Source organism: Callionymus lyra, chromosome 6, assembly GCF_982586985.1.
Source record: "Callionymus lyra chromosome 6, fCalLyr1.hap1.1, whole genome shotgun sequence".
Lineage (NCBI taxonomy): Eukaryota > Metazoa > Chordata > Actinopteri > Syngnathiformes > Callionymidae > Callionymus > Callionymus lyra.
Window position 1 is genome coordinate 9,987,059 of NC_141823.1, and position 14,872 is coordinate 10,001,930.

General features: G+C 35.6%; 2 protein-coding genes across 3 annotated transcripts in view; both read left to right on the forward strand.

Moving 5' to 3' along the window:
• Positions 1–14,872, forward strand: part of tox3 (TOX high mobility group box family member 3) — a 57,619-nt gene that overhangs the window by 13,524 nt on the left and 29,223 nt on the right. The window lies entirely within an intron of this gene.
• The window catches only part of sall1a (spalt-like transcription factor 1a), a 369,520-nt gene that overhangs the window by 9,978 nt on the left and 344,670 nt on the right, over positions 1–14,872 (forward strand). The gene's annotated exons all lie outside the window — the stretch shown is intronic.

Below are 14,872 nucleotides of genomic sequence, written 5' to 3' on the forward strand. Positions count from 1 at the left end.
AAGACTTGTGAGCGCTCGCATTAACAGAGATGACCTCAAGTGGTTCCCCCCGAGCTAATAGTAGAAGCTTGTTTTGTGGCTCGGCTTGTCACTTGATCAAAAATGGGAACTAAAATAGATCAAATAAGTCTTTTGAAATAGGTGCGTGAGAGTTAATTTGATTTCCTTGACTGGAAAACTCCATTAACCTTAGCTTGATCAGCTTGTTTTTCCTCCAGTACAGACTTCAGCAAAGTGTGGCCCTTTGACTCTATTCATTCTTCTTCTAACTAACATTTTAATTTGTTTTTGTTTCATTTACAATATATAACAACACCATAATTCGTTTTTAATAACATTTATCCTTTTTGTAGGTATTTCCTTTTCAGAAAAATCATTTTGTAGTGAACTTGAGACATTAAAAAAACATGCCTTTAAAATATTTTATTTATTTAAAAAACTTGCAAACACCAAAAAAAGTTTTTTTATTATTCTATTTAGGGGTTTGTTTTGGTAATAATTTGTTGATAGGATCAGGGGCAATGATACGATATATCGGGATACTGTAGTAACAAGAATATATTTGTAGTATTGTCGAGTACTTGACTCTGATGTTGCAGAATTTTCAGACCACATGACTCTTGATGAAGTCATAACTGCTTTAATTTGTTTTGAAACCAAAATATGTCCAAACATCAGCTTTGAAAGCCAGTCCACTGTATCCTCTTGTCCTCAGTCATTGCCGGGATCTCGCAGAATGAACAAACAACGTCAATATTTGCATGTAAAACACACTCTATTGAATAAAAACAAAACCATTTTAAAGCAAAAAAAAGAAAGTGATACAGTGCTGTTGAATATCTAAACAGTATCATCAAAATGATGTTGCGATGTAAAAAATACTTTCTCACACACTTCATCTCATCATTGTTATCTTATTCAATATTGTATTTCCATTAGAGCACACACTGTTTTATGTTGTTAATCCGTTTACTTAGTTAATTTTCATTTTGTAAACAATTTTGTTTTTCCATTATTGTATTCGTCCCACGCTATTGAACGCACCATAACTGTCTAAAGTAGAGAACGTTTTTAAACGATTAAAAAAATGTTTTAGTCGATCAATGTTCTCTTAACCACATTTTACCTCGTTTGCATTTATCACCGCCATCTTTAATGACTTAATAACGGTTTATCCCCAAAGATATTCCTCATTATTTTTCAATATGGAGGGACGCCATTTTCATTTTCGTTGTTTTACTCACTAACGCAGTAAAGATGAATCCTGTACATTTAGACAGTTGCTCCATACAAAGTAACTTTTAATGAAAGCCCTCAGATCTGGAGTTTAACAACCTAATATCACATCACTAGAGAGTATTTGTCATCAGTTATTGCAGGCCATATGCTCTGTTATTAAAAATGCTGCATATTGTACCCCTGGGTGATTTTATATTGGAAATTGGCTGCCATCCATGCAATATGATACAAGTTGTGCTTCTCTGGAAAGAGGGGAAACATTATTAACTGTGACTAACAAATGTAATACGATACAAATGATGAAGCAACATGTGCTTTTCTTTATTACTTTGTGGCAGAAAACGGGAATCTTGAGTGTATTAAAGTGGCTTTTAGTTAGGATTGAAGAATTGTATTGTGCATGACTCACATTTTAATGACTTTGATTTGTTTTAAGAGAAGTAAAAAATCTAAACGCGAGTCTGAATAAATAGATTTCCACTTAATTCCCCTTTATTCTTTCTTTGTTGTAGCAATCGTTCTTTAGGGCATTTCTCTTTTTTGATGACCATTATCGAAAACAAACGTCTTTTAGGGCAAAATAACTGACACAAAAAGTTGTTTAACATCTATTCAGCCATAGATTATATGAAATAGGTCATGAATGAAAACCAAAATTCTAATAAATAGTTAGTAATTATCATCAAAATAATTGAGATTTAAGGGAAAAAATAAACCCTTCCTGGTATTGCTCCGACCTGGATTTTATATCAAATATGATGTGGGTTTTTAGTAACATGGACTGGTATTATTATCACGGATCGACCTTCAGATAAAAAAAGTACATCTCAGAATAACGCTTATATAGCTGGGGGGCTGGTTTCCTGGTAATATATACTGTATGTCCCATATAGAGTTTGTCTTCATACTTAAATTGTCAAGCATCGCAAGCTATTGTTCACAGAAATTCCGGTCTTTTTTCAAATCAAACGTTCCTGAGCGCCTTAGATGTTAACAAAAGTCGTATCGCGTAAAACAAATGTCTGATAGTAATAATCGATACAAGTGAAATTATATAATTTAAGGGTGTAATTTTTTCCTTCTTTAGGTTTTATTGATGCTCTTTAAACCTTTAAAACATCCCTGATAGGCATAGATTTCCGGCAAAATCATATCGTGTAAATCAAATTTCAGACCCTTTTGATCGATTCAACAGAAATTAAATAATTAAAGGATGTGATTTTTCCTTTCTTAAGATTTTTTACTGTACTGTAATCCTTCCTGATAATCATAGATTTCCGCCAAAATCTTGTCACGTACAGTCAATCAAATTCCAGACAGTAATAATCAACATAACAGATGTTAGATGATTCTATGCTATCATTTTTCCATTCCTTGGATGTTAATAATTCTCTGAAAAAACCTTCCTGAAAGCCAAAGATTTCTGACAAAATTGTATCGGCTCATCAGAACATTTTTATCCAAATATATTTCAGAGTAAGTAAGTAAGTAGTTAAGTTTGTAGAGTAAAGATTGGAATCCAGTAGGATCTGGAATCCTACTAGTACAGATTGGAATTCCAATCTGGGATGGAACTAGGATTATTCCAGATTCTACTATTGAATTCCAATCTCTACTATGAGCGTTTGGAATCCTACTACTGTATTGGGATATGAATATTGGAATTCCAGGCCAATCTCCAATTCTAATAGGAGAAATTCAGATTACATCAAAATGAACATCTATGAAAATTGACTAAATCATGGAATTCCAATCTGTACTAGTAGGATTCCAGATCCTACTGGATTCCAATCTGTACTGTGACATATATATATTTACAACTTCTTACAACCTCAGTACAGTATATGCTTTTTTATGTCTTAAAACACAAATTGGAACTAATTTGTGTCTTTAAAAATATGATATGATTTATTATAACTTAATGTATATAAATATAAATAAGTATTAAAACGTAATTGAAAACTTGGGAGTGTGTCGGTTGAAATTTATGCCAGCTTTAGATACTATTAGGTGGAAGACACGGGCTCATCCAAAACTTGGATGATACATTTTAAAAGTTTAAAAAAGTCGTTTAGGGAAGATTGACGAGAGGCGACGCCTCCTCGCTCAGTCAAAAAAACATTTTATTGGTGATTTCCTTCCCTAACAGGAAGTCATCAACCAAACAGATTCTTCTCTTTATCTTTGCAGTGGCTCATAACAGGCTTCAAGCTGCAACAACAAAGTAGTGCATAAATCAAAGCGGTTCCTTTGCCAGGCCAACACCCCCCTCGCCCTCTCCTGGGAGGCACCTTGGTGCTTAATTAAAATCCAGAAGGATCATGTTTTAACTGTAGGTGAGCGAGCGCCGAATAACAATGACAAATTGTGCCCCTGAGCCCTTTTCGCTGTGTGTTTTTTTGGAAATCATCGGTTATTATTCCCAAATAAAAGGATGTTTTTTTTCGGTGACGGTTTCATTGTGTGCAACACGTGACACGGAGAATTCAGCTTTTCTTGGCAGCGGCTTTTGCCAAATCCAGGCTTGACATATTAATCCCTTCATTACGGATACAGGATTATAATAATAAAAAATAAAAAAAAACATATTATGGATCTTTGTTCCAAAGCTTAAGCGCAGATCGTTGTTTATAATTAGAAAATCATGTCTGAATAATGAAACGCGCTCGCTCAGGTTCACACTTGTGAAAGAGGGTTAAATGTTCAAATCCCATTAAGGTGGCGCATGTGTGTGTGTGTGTGTGTGTATGTGTGTGTGTGAGTGGTCTTTCCTGCCGTCAACACAAGGAAGTCGCTTCGGTGACTTGTCATTCACCGGTTGCTCATTTTAAGGACTCCAGATGAGGGACTACAAGATGTTCCCTAGCTAGATGTAGTGGTCTTAAATCCTACTGTGGGCTTCGAAAAGACGAACCAGTCAGTGGCTCTACTCCGAGTCTCTTTTGGATGTTGTTACTGTTAACTTCACTCGGCTTTTCCCATCATGCTCTAGAGGTCACTGCTGTCAGTGGGGTCTGGTTATGAAACACGAATCCCTACAGTTTATCCTTAACCCCTTGTGTTATCGCAGGGTCAGGGTGACCCGAAGGCCCAAAAACAAATGTGTTTGTGCTATCCTTTGTGTTGCCTCTGGGTCAAGGTGAAGGGATAATACAAACACATTTGTTTTCAGGACTTAGGGTCACCTTGAACCTGAGATGACACAAGGGTTAACTTGTGAACGAAACTTAAATACCGTTTGTTTCTCTTCTGTATTTTTGTTTTCTTCTCTTACTTCAATGGCTAGCTGTGGATAGAGTACAATTCAATGTGTTCACATCTAGAATTAATAGAAATGCTAGAAAAACACTAGGTCAGCACATACCTCTGCCAAGGAGCTCAGTTAAAATGAGTCTATTTTTAATGAAAGAAAGAAAATGGAATACTTTAGGGGTGGGTATCGAACTTCAGTTCTTTTGTGTTTGATTACTGTTGGAGTTGTTTGTCAGTGAGAAAATAGCTTAAAGTGAATTTTTCTAAAGGTAAAAAATGAGATTCAAGATTTGTACAATGTGTCGTTTAATTTTCTAAAATCTTAGTCTTAGAAAAATGGTATCAAAAAAGTCAGTACTAAAAATTTTGATCAATACCCAGCCCTAGCCTACTATTAAATCATTAAAACGACTAACATCATTTAAGAATCTTTGAGGTTTAAATAAAAAAGAAAAGTCGAATTTTATGCAAATACATATTTACTTACTTATATTAATTTATTAAACTTTTGAATTTTACAAACCCAAGAAAACAGCCAACAAAACCAAAACATTAGCTCAGACAAACGTAATATTCTTCAGTAGAAAACGATATTTTGTGAAGATTCTTACTAGTTAACAACAAAAAAAAATAGTGATGATGATGACGTCGGATTTTCTCAAGTGCTTTTCTCTCGAAGCCTCATCCTCGTCAAAACCATCTCTCTGAATGGCAGCGGACTATATAGCCGACACGGCAGATTTAATCAATTATAATTCCGCTGTTGTAATCTATCCTGGTCTCAGAAGCTGCGGAACTCCAGGTTTTTTTGTTTTTTTTTCTGGAAAGAAACTCCAGAGCTGTCGGTGGATTTGTGGAGCTAATTGGGTCGAAGATGAATGAAGAGATTAACTCTCCCTATGTGTCCAGTCAATCCGGCCCTCTGGCTGCAGGTAAATGAACTGATGACAAGTCAGCGGCGGGAATTGAGCTTCACTCGCCGACATGCAGCCGCTGAGACTGTCGGTGTGTTCAGCAGGATTGATGGACTTATCGATCCTATTTTATTTTACACTTTTAAGGCTCGTTGACGGACTGCAACGGACCTTGTTAGTAACGCTTTGAGTCGTAGTTACTCATTAATAATCTCAGTCAATTGACGAGTTTGATACGGGATTAAAAGGTCCTTCTTAATCTGTTTTAAAGGTTCAAATATTGGCATTAAATACACGATGCAAAGGGACTAATATAATTAATATTGTCTTGAGGATTGGAGTTTATGGGCTAGAATTTTGGTCCACTTAAGGATTCAGAACATTATCACGACAAGAAATCAGTATTTTTTCAAAATGGAAGCATTTAAATGTGTCTTTATTCTTAGTCTGAACCGTTAAAATACAGAGTTTCCAGTTCAAAACAAATATATTACATACAATCTGCAAACAATTGGGTTTCAAATACCAGAGTTTGGTTCCATATCCAGGGACGCTTCCTTGTCGACCCACGGTTAAGTCATTAGAAAGCTGTGGAGATGCAAATTCTTTTCTTCTTGCCTTTCAACTCCGAACAATTCTGCTCAGCAGGGAAGGGAAAGCAAAGCAAAGCTCAGAGTTAAGCAAAGTGTTCTTTTTTTTTTTTTACATTTAACATAGACTGAAAGACATTTCTTTGGTAAATATTAGTCTTATTATTAAAAGATTATTTCGCAATATTACAAGAGTTACATTTTAATAAGGTTTTTGCTATAAACTTGATTTAAAATCCCAAAGATAATAAATGTGTTTTCAACCCAGAATTGGATCAGAATCTTGTTCTACTACATGTATGGATGAGTAAAAGTTAAAATCAAACTCATGTAAAGAGATTAATCTTCTGAGACGTTGTGTCATCCTAGCATGATTTTTTTATTTAAAAAAAAAAAAAAAAAATCAGGAATATCAGCAAAAAAAACCATCTACAAAATAAAAAGTACATTTCATCCAAATCTCTTATAGATAAACCAGCATATCAATGAACAAATGAGTATCTTATTTAATTTTTCATGAAGATTTTACATCGTAAAAGCAGCAATAATGATATGTATTTATTTATTTTTATAGAAATATCGAGGACCACATTATGGGATGTCAAACCAATAGGGCGAAGGAATGAAGTAATCGAAATACTTACTTTACTAAAAATAGTTGATCTAACAAATTTTCTATAAAGTAAATCTTTAGAGAAAATTCCAAAAGAGACATTTGGAAATGTTCCATTCTAGAAGTGAATATATTTCTATATTGTTGAATTGAAATTTACTTTACAAGAAACATTCATTAAATATAATTATTGTTGGTTAAACAATTGGGTAAATTCCATGATTTCATTAAATTCTTTAGGGTATTATTACCTGTTAGGGTAGAAATATAAGAAAAATATGAAAAAGGACCAACATTAACTATGAAAAAGAACATAAAGGAGAAGCTTTTTACTTGAAATATTAAGTATTTATGTTTAAAATACCAGAATAATACAGTATATTGGAGATTATATCCAACAGGATGATGAGAGAAGTGCTATAGTTTACAGGAAGTAACATCAGGGGTTGATGCATACGTTCAAAGTCTCAACTCTCTTATCAACTAAAAATAAATGGTGATAGCGAGAGGATGGATGGATGTGCTAATGAAGACTGTTGATGAAGGAAGACGATTATTCTACTCAGTGATTTTAACCTAAAAAACAGACACACATCAGAAACGAAACGTTGAGCTAAATGAAACATTAATAATAAAAAGCTGCACTTTGAAATCCATTTTTAAATTCACTCGTACGTAGAGACAAACTGGGAATTTCTCCGCTTCCCATTGAAGTCGGGGAAATTAGGTCAAACAACGGAAGAACAGAAGGAAACAAATGATCCAAATCTTTGAACACAATCGTCTCTGTGGCTTGATTTGCACAGATAAAGAAGTGTATCGCTGACAAGCTTCTCGCTGACGCTCTTTGTTCCGCGGTGATATTAAGACGCGCCGCTGGTGATTATTCAAAGCAGATATCTAAATCTCACATTTGTTTTGTGTTTTTTTTTTTCAAGCAGAAGTGACATTTGCAGTTGAAAACACGAGGCACTTAGCGTGATGGCTGCTGTCAAAAGAAGAACAATGTCTGCGACTAGGCAGCTAATGATGTCCTGGTGGGCTGTCAATCCTGCCCATGAATGGACAATAGTAGGCCGAGCAAAAAAAAATGAAAAAAATAATCTCAAAATAGCTAATTGTGTCTAAAAGCCTTTTCTCAGCTGCGCGTGTTTTCCCTCAGATGTCTTTTTCAGCTGCTGTTTCATGAAGGAACTGACACAGAACTTTATTAGTCTGCACGTACAAGTCTGCTCTTTTTTTTTTTTTAAAAGCTACATGATCTAAACCGCAGCAGGGAAAGTAGGGGGAGAAAAAAAAAACATAAAACCTCCTTCATGCTTCGCCGCATCTTACCTTGGTGGTTCCGTTAATCTGACTTGTTGATTGTCAGTTCTGGAGAAGTGCCCGGGAGTATTCGCAGACGGACCTCTGTCAGTAGTGCCGAGCAACACGGCCACAATTGGGAATGTGGTGCAGCTCCGGGAGAGCGGCCAAGATTTAAATTAGACAATAACCCCGTTGCTCTCGCTATATTGCCTCTCTTTTCCAGCTGCAGGCACAGCCATTTGTTTAATACAGTCAGTCCTGTAGTATATAATAGACTGATATATGAGTCAGCGCTCGGCGGTTTGTGTTCCTCAGATTTATAGAGATTGAACAACGGCTGGCTTTTGTGCTAACACCGGGGTTTGTGTTGGGAGAGGCAGACGTGACAAAAGCGGCACGCCAGTGTAAACCGAGGGGGAAAAGGAGTTTTGCTTATCGATCAAGTGGATTTAAACAACGTTACACTTCCAGTTACAAAGCGTACCAGATCCGTTTTGGTCGCTCTTTCCCGAGCAGTGGAGTCGAGAAAGGAGTTGTTTGAATTTTCTTGATGTATCGAACTACGAGAACTTCACTTGGTTTAACTAGTGGCACAAGAGGACAACACTACAATTAAAGTGGTAATTTAAACTGACAAACAGTCACTTCAGTTCAGTTTAACTTGAGACGCACGTATTTGTTGCCTCTTATTACACTGCAATAAAGAATCTGAATCAGAAATACTTATTTAATACTTTATAAAAATGTCTTTTTAGTTGCAGTCACTCCATATCTTTAGAAGATAAGTGGGTAAATTAAAATCTCTAAAATAGTTACAAAAATATCCATAAGTAGAAAAACATACACATAACATGTATAATATACAATATGTGCTTTCTATGTAAAAACAAACAAAACCCTGAAGATATTAATATAATATAATGTATCAAATGTATACCATTGATGTTACTGAAATATGACCAAAAAAAGGAGAAAAGGAGCTTACGTTTTGTTTTAAAGTGCTAAAGTAGTCGCCGAAAATTGTAATTTTCAACAGCAAAACACGCATCCAATAAACATTCACAACATCTTGGTACTTTACTTCGATGTCTTTTCAATAAATAACATGTGGTGACTTTTGTCTACTTTAAGCTTTTTAAACAATGTTTATTTAGATCAATTATATTTATAGAACAATAAATGATGTTTTTTCGTCTAAAATTTACTTTCGAGCTGAAAGTGTCGGGAATATGCTAATGCTCTATGAATATTTATCTATTATTTCATAGGTCATAGCTTGTTAGCTAACGCCATATTCTAATACTGTTTGCTTGTTTATCAACTTGTCAAGAGTTATTAACATAAGTTACATATCTAGCCTATAGTCACTTAAAGTTAAATGTTCATATTTTTTATGTGTCATCACTTTGTGTTTAAATACAGGTTACGGTTGAAATGACATGATGAAGCTAGAAACTGTAGCATATGCTAGTAGCGTTAATGTAAGAATGCTAATGCCTGCTATGCTAGCATTTGGTATGAATAAGTAAAATGTGATCATTGTAAAGCTTTCGCTAAACTAGCGCATCATATGTTGTGGAAAAGTAGCATTTTAACCACCTTTAATGGTGGACTTTGTCTAAATCTACTTTTAAAATAATAATGTTGGCGAAAAGAAGAAGCTTAAGCTCTTTTCGCTGATGCTACATTAGCGTGTTAGCTTTCACATAAGTTGAGTATAAACTAGCTTCAAATATTATGGAAATTGTTTCAGTTTGGAATGATTATTAAATAGGTTTTTATTACAGTTGCAAGTATTGTTCTCTCTAGTTTAACGACTTTCTTTAGCTAAACATCAATTCATCAAGTCATTTCCGCGACGGCTTGTATATTCCACTCACGTTTTGTTTTTGTTAAAGACTTTAGACCTCTTTGTTTGGACTATAAATGGGATTGTTTTATTCCAGTAAGTATAATATTTATTCCTTCGGTGATTAATCGATAGGAAACAGAGGATCATTTCAGTTCATCCCTAAAACTTCCTGACTAGGCACATTCCCGGAGCTGGGTTATTATGAGCGTATTAACCAGTAATGGCTCGGTGGGAATAGAGAAAGCATCTGTGCTGCTAAAGCAATAAAGCAATAAGGGGACTTGACTTGCTGGAGAGTGTTTTATGAAGCCACAGTCCCAGAGCTCATCGTTGGATCTACAGGAAGAAGCGCTTACATTGTTTTTTTCTAGAAGTGGTTTTATGAATGAATATTATATATGTTAATACACCCACGAAAAGGAGTTCTTGATATCATCTTAAACGGGCACTTGTTTAACGCAACAAAGAGTAAACAGCCTGCAGACATGCGTTAGAGCGAGAGAAATAACCTCCAAACAAACCCCCCTCTCATCTGGCTTCTTCAAGGAGAGCCATTGTGAGGAGGCTCCACCATGTTTCTGAGACCCTCTCCACTGACTAAGCTCCTTTGTGGCTCTCGGCCAATGGCTTTGCACCCCACCAGATCAAAGATGGAACCCCATTTAGCTCGTGCTTTCTTTTAGGATTTACTCTTGAGTGGACTGAACAAACCCAGCAGACATGGGGGGGAAAAAAAAAGAAATGTTGGATGTTGACCTGCATGCTGTTGTGACAACCGAGCCCCTTATGAGCGTCTCACGGGGGGAAGTTTATTGTGGTGAAATGAAAGAGAAGCGTTTGAGTAACTTGAATAGCATCTGCGAGGAGTTAATGGAGCTGCATCATGATGTTTACGAGAGGTATTCACATCAAACCTGACGACTTTATTGATTAGCTTTTTTTTTTTTTGGTATTGGTATTCTAGGGTCATACCTGGACAAGTATGTCTAATATCATTACTACATTATATCTGAACTCTTCAGTTACTTAGCATAAGATATGATCCATTGTTCAACTCCTGTTGGTACTTATCTGTGTTTGCAAGACAGCTTACTTTAAATGAGTGAAAAATTGAAATGAAAAATATTCTCATCAAGGCATTGTAGCCAGAATATGAAGTTACTCTTTTGCCAAGTAACGGTATTTTTAATATACATTTAATTAGAGGTAGAAAAGAAAAATGATATATAATATATTGCGATATATTGTTATGCTTTCTGTCATTTTCTGTATTTTAATTTCAACAAACTTGGATTTACTCCGTTTTCACCTTCAGTATTTGATCTATTCTGTCCTGTTTTTAGGTTTAAATGATGGTAAAATAGGCCTAAGACATTTTTATTTGTCCAGGCTTTTCCCTGATTTTCTGGGACTGTTGTCTTTGTCTTATGTTGTCTTGGCCTTTTATAGTATATATTTATATATATATATATATATTTTTGATTGTTAAAGCGCTTTGTGACCCTGGTATAGAAAGGCACTTAACAAACAACTATAAGCAACATTCTGGTGGAAAATGTGTATATTATACGTATATTATACGTAGTTTCTTATTCAGTGACTTATATCGGGATTTATCGTCAATGAAATTTCTTGAAGTTTATCAAATATTTTAGATATCCCTTTGATGTTATCGTTATCGTGGGCCAAATATCGTATTGTTATCGTAATTTCCCACCATTAATTTACAAGTACTATTGTTAGCATAGCTAGCTAAGTGTAAACCATTAGCTAATTTCTTTGCTAGCTCTAGCTGTAAAATAAGTAGCATAAAAATCTCACAAGTACAATATTTAATCGCTTAGTTCCATGTACTTTAACAATGATTCTTTATCTTTATTAACTGTGGACTAAGATTGTTTTATGCAAGAAGACATGTTGGTCTGTAGAGACAAGGATAGCGTTCATATATTTTTATTAGCGCAGTAATTGCCTACGTTTATGATCATTTTTTTAGCATAATTTGTTTTGACAAAAAGTCATGTTTTTTTGCGCCCACCAACGCAACAACAAGCTCAGTATGTGTTCTGGTTTAAAGATTAACCTTCGGCTTAAACATTCTCCATCTGACGTATGTTTGCTGAAGTGGCTCCAGTTGTAATGAGCGCGACTAGGATCAATGTGATGTAACAGACGACACCGTCACAGCCTCGGATCCCGGATCTCTCCCGGCTGATCCAGGTTCCGAGATAAGGCATCAATCTGTAGTGCCATCGTAGGTACGACACGCACTCCGAGATGGAGCCGTTTTAACAGTGTTTTCGATTAAGTGGCTCAAGTGTACTTCTACTTTTAAGATGATTTGAAACCATTTATCATTTGTTGTACTAGTAATAAAATAAAGCTAGTCTTGTGCGACCTTGATGTTGATTTTTTGATAACTGCACCAATCTTTAAAGGTCGGAAAGTCCACTTTCTGTGGAGATAAAGGCAGCGTATGTCACGGCACAACTATATTTAGAAAAAGCGATTTAATATTATAGAGTATATAATATCCGTGACTCCTTTGACTCTTTTAAAGGGCACAGACTTGGACGTTGGCCAAGCCAGACAGGAGGCAGAGCGATATATAAAAGTGGGTTTTCTTTTTTTTGGGGGTGGGGGAAGAGATTTACTTTTAACTGTGCAGTACTTCTCAGAAAAACCGCTGGAGAACATATTAGCGTCATGTTCCAGGGAACACACGCTGGGCTGTGATTACTGAGCTCGACCTGAACTGTAAAAAAAAATTGCTTGTCAGCAGTTGATCTGTTTCTGGAAAAAAGGCCTCGGCTTTTGATTGAATTAGTCCTGTGGTTTTTGAGTGAGCAAGGAAGGAACGTCAGATGTATTTACCTGCTGATGGACGGCCCTGCAGTTGAAACCTGCACTCTTAAATATTACCTGCTGATCAGGACGATAATGCTACCAGAGAATAAGTGTGTAAGATAATATGGATACAGCAATATATATATTTATATATATATATATAGAGAGAGAGAGAGATTTTCTTTTCATGATCCTGTGTCGATGTTCAGCAATATATATATATATATATATATATATATATATATAGGGTATTCATGCCGTTTTATTAAAAAGATGGCAGCAGTGATTATATCCGTAGCTAAAAGAACACTGAAAAATCCTCTGAGATCCCCTGCGATGACTGAGGATGAGAGGATACAGCTGACTCCAAAGCTGATATTTGGACATTTTTTTAATAAATTAAAATATTTCGAATTAAAACATTGTGAAAGCAATAATTGACGCACATTGTTCATTCTGAAAGATCCTAGCGATGACTGGGAACAAGAGGATACAGTCAACATATTTTGGTTTCAAACCAAATGAAAGCAGTAAGAGTCATGTGGTCTGTAAATTGTGCAACACCAGAGTCAAGTACTCGACAATACTACAAATATATCCTGGTTACTACAGTATCACAATATATCCTATCATTGTTTTTATCGTGACTTCGGTTCCTTTGTGGCACCGACTAAAACGCTTTGTTAGTACAGAGTATCAAAACACGCTTTGTTTATCGGTGCCAAGTTTCGGTACTCATGCATGATTATAGGGATAGTGTTTCTATTTTTCTGAATAAATACTGATCAGAGACAAAGGCAGTGATATAATAATTAATTTAAATAGTTTTTTATTGCACTAAAAAACATTTGTTATCTATTTTTTCTGTAGGAAAATTGCTCAAGACCTAATTTACCAAAGCTGACAAATTGAACTTAATATTTGTAATGTTATTTTCTTTTTGTTAGAACTGATCTAATACAATTTGTATTGTAAAAACTATCATTTCGGAACCAATATCAAAGTGAATGAGCACCGGTAGCGAACATCTTCGATCAATAACCATCTAATCGCATCACCCCATTCTTGCCAATACTCACCTCTACCAGAAACTGCTTTGTGCTCTTGAATCCTGAGAGTAGACATGATTTCTCTTTGCATTTCTACGCCTCTTATCATTAAATCATTGTTGACTTGGCAGTTTTAGAGAGTCGGGGATGAGATTTTGTCGTTTATATGCATGCGGGGATGTTAGCCGATCTGTCTGGGGGTCGGCAAAATATTCCATGAATTTTCCACACGCTGAAGTTCATGTTTACTGATAAGGTCGGTGCTGTTACTCCATCATATTCGGGGTGAGGCGGGGTTATGTTGCTGCAATATTGCATTCACCCCGAGGTTGAAATAATTTTGTTTGCAGTAATAGCTGCAAAACACCTTATTTCCCTCTGGAGATCCTCTCTTACAAATATTCCCTCTTTGGGATTTAAAAAAAAAACGAAAGGCTGGACTGATCTTAAAATTACGTTGAGATGGAAAACGACTCTTTTTCGCCGCAGAAAAGTGTTTTGGAGGAAAACATAAGAATTCATGTTCGTCCGACTGACTGCAGGGTTTTTTTTTTCTGTCTGGCTGCGATCATGCAGACAGTGGAGTCTTTTCACATTAGGATCAGGGTGCATGTAAGCTCCTAATTCCCTCTTGTTAAACAGTTATTGAAGAAATGTGCTGTTGGTGCAGAAAGAGGAATAAAAACATGGAGCCCCCAGTGTTTGACGTGCCATGAAGAGGGGGGTCTGGTACAGCGGCGTATCGTTTGCTAGCTGAGTAAACACAGGTAGCTCGGTTGGTGTTTAAAGAGAAGATATTTAATTACGTTAAATCGATGGTTGGAGACTTGATTTGTCACTTTTTTTAAAGGGTTTGCACTGTAGGTTCTCCCCAGATACAAGACATTTTTTCTATAATTCCATGTTTCCACTTAAAGCCTTGTCATTATTTTTCTCCAGTTTGATGCAAAGAAAAGTGTTTTTTTTGCTTCAGATATTACAAGTTGTTTTGTATTTAGATTGTTATTTTTCCATATACATTTTCAGTGAAACTGCATGAAGATTCAATTTCATATTTCTTTTTTATTTCTGATGTTTTCATTTTTCATTACGTTTCTTATACGTAGCATTTTCCCCGGGGTAATGGAAACGGCAACATTGCAAGTCCTGGCTCGAACCACAGCTCATCACCTCGTACGCTACATGTATGATTTCGGAAAAACAAAAAC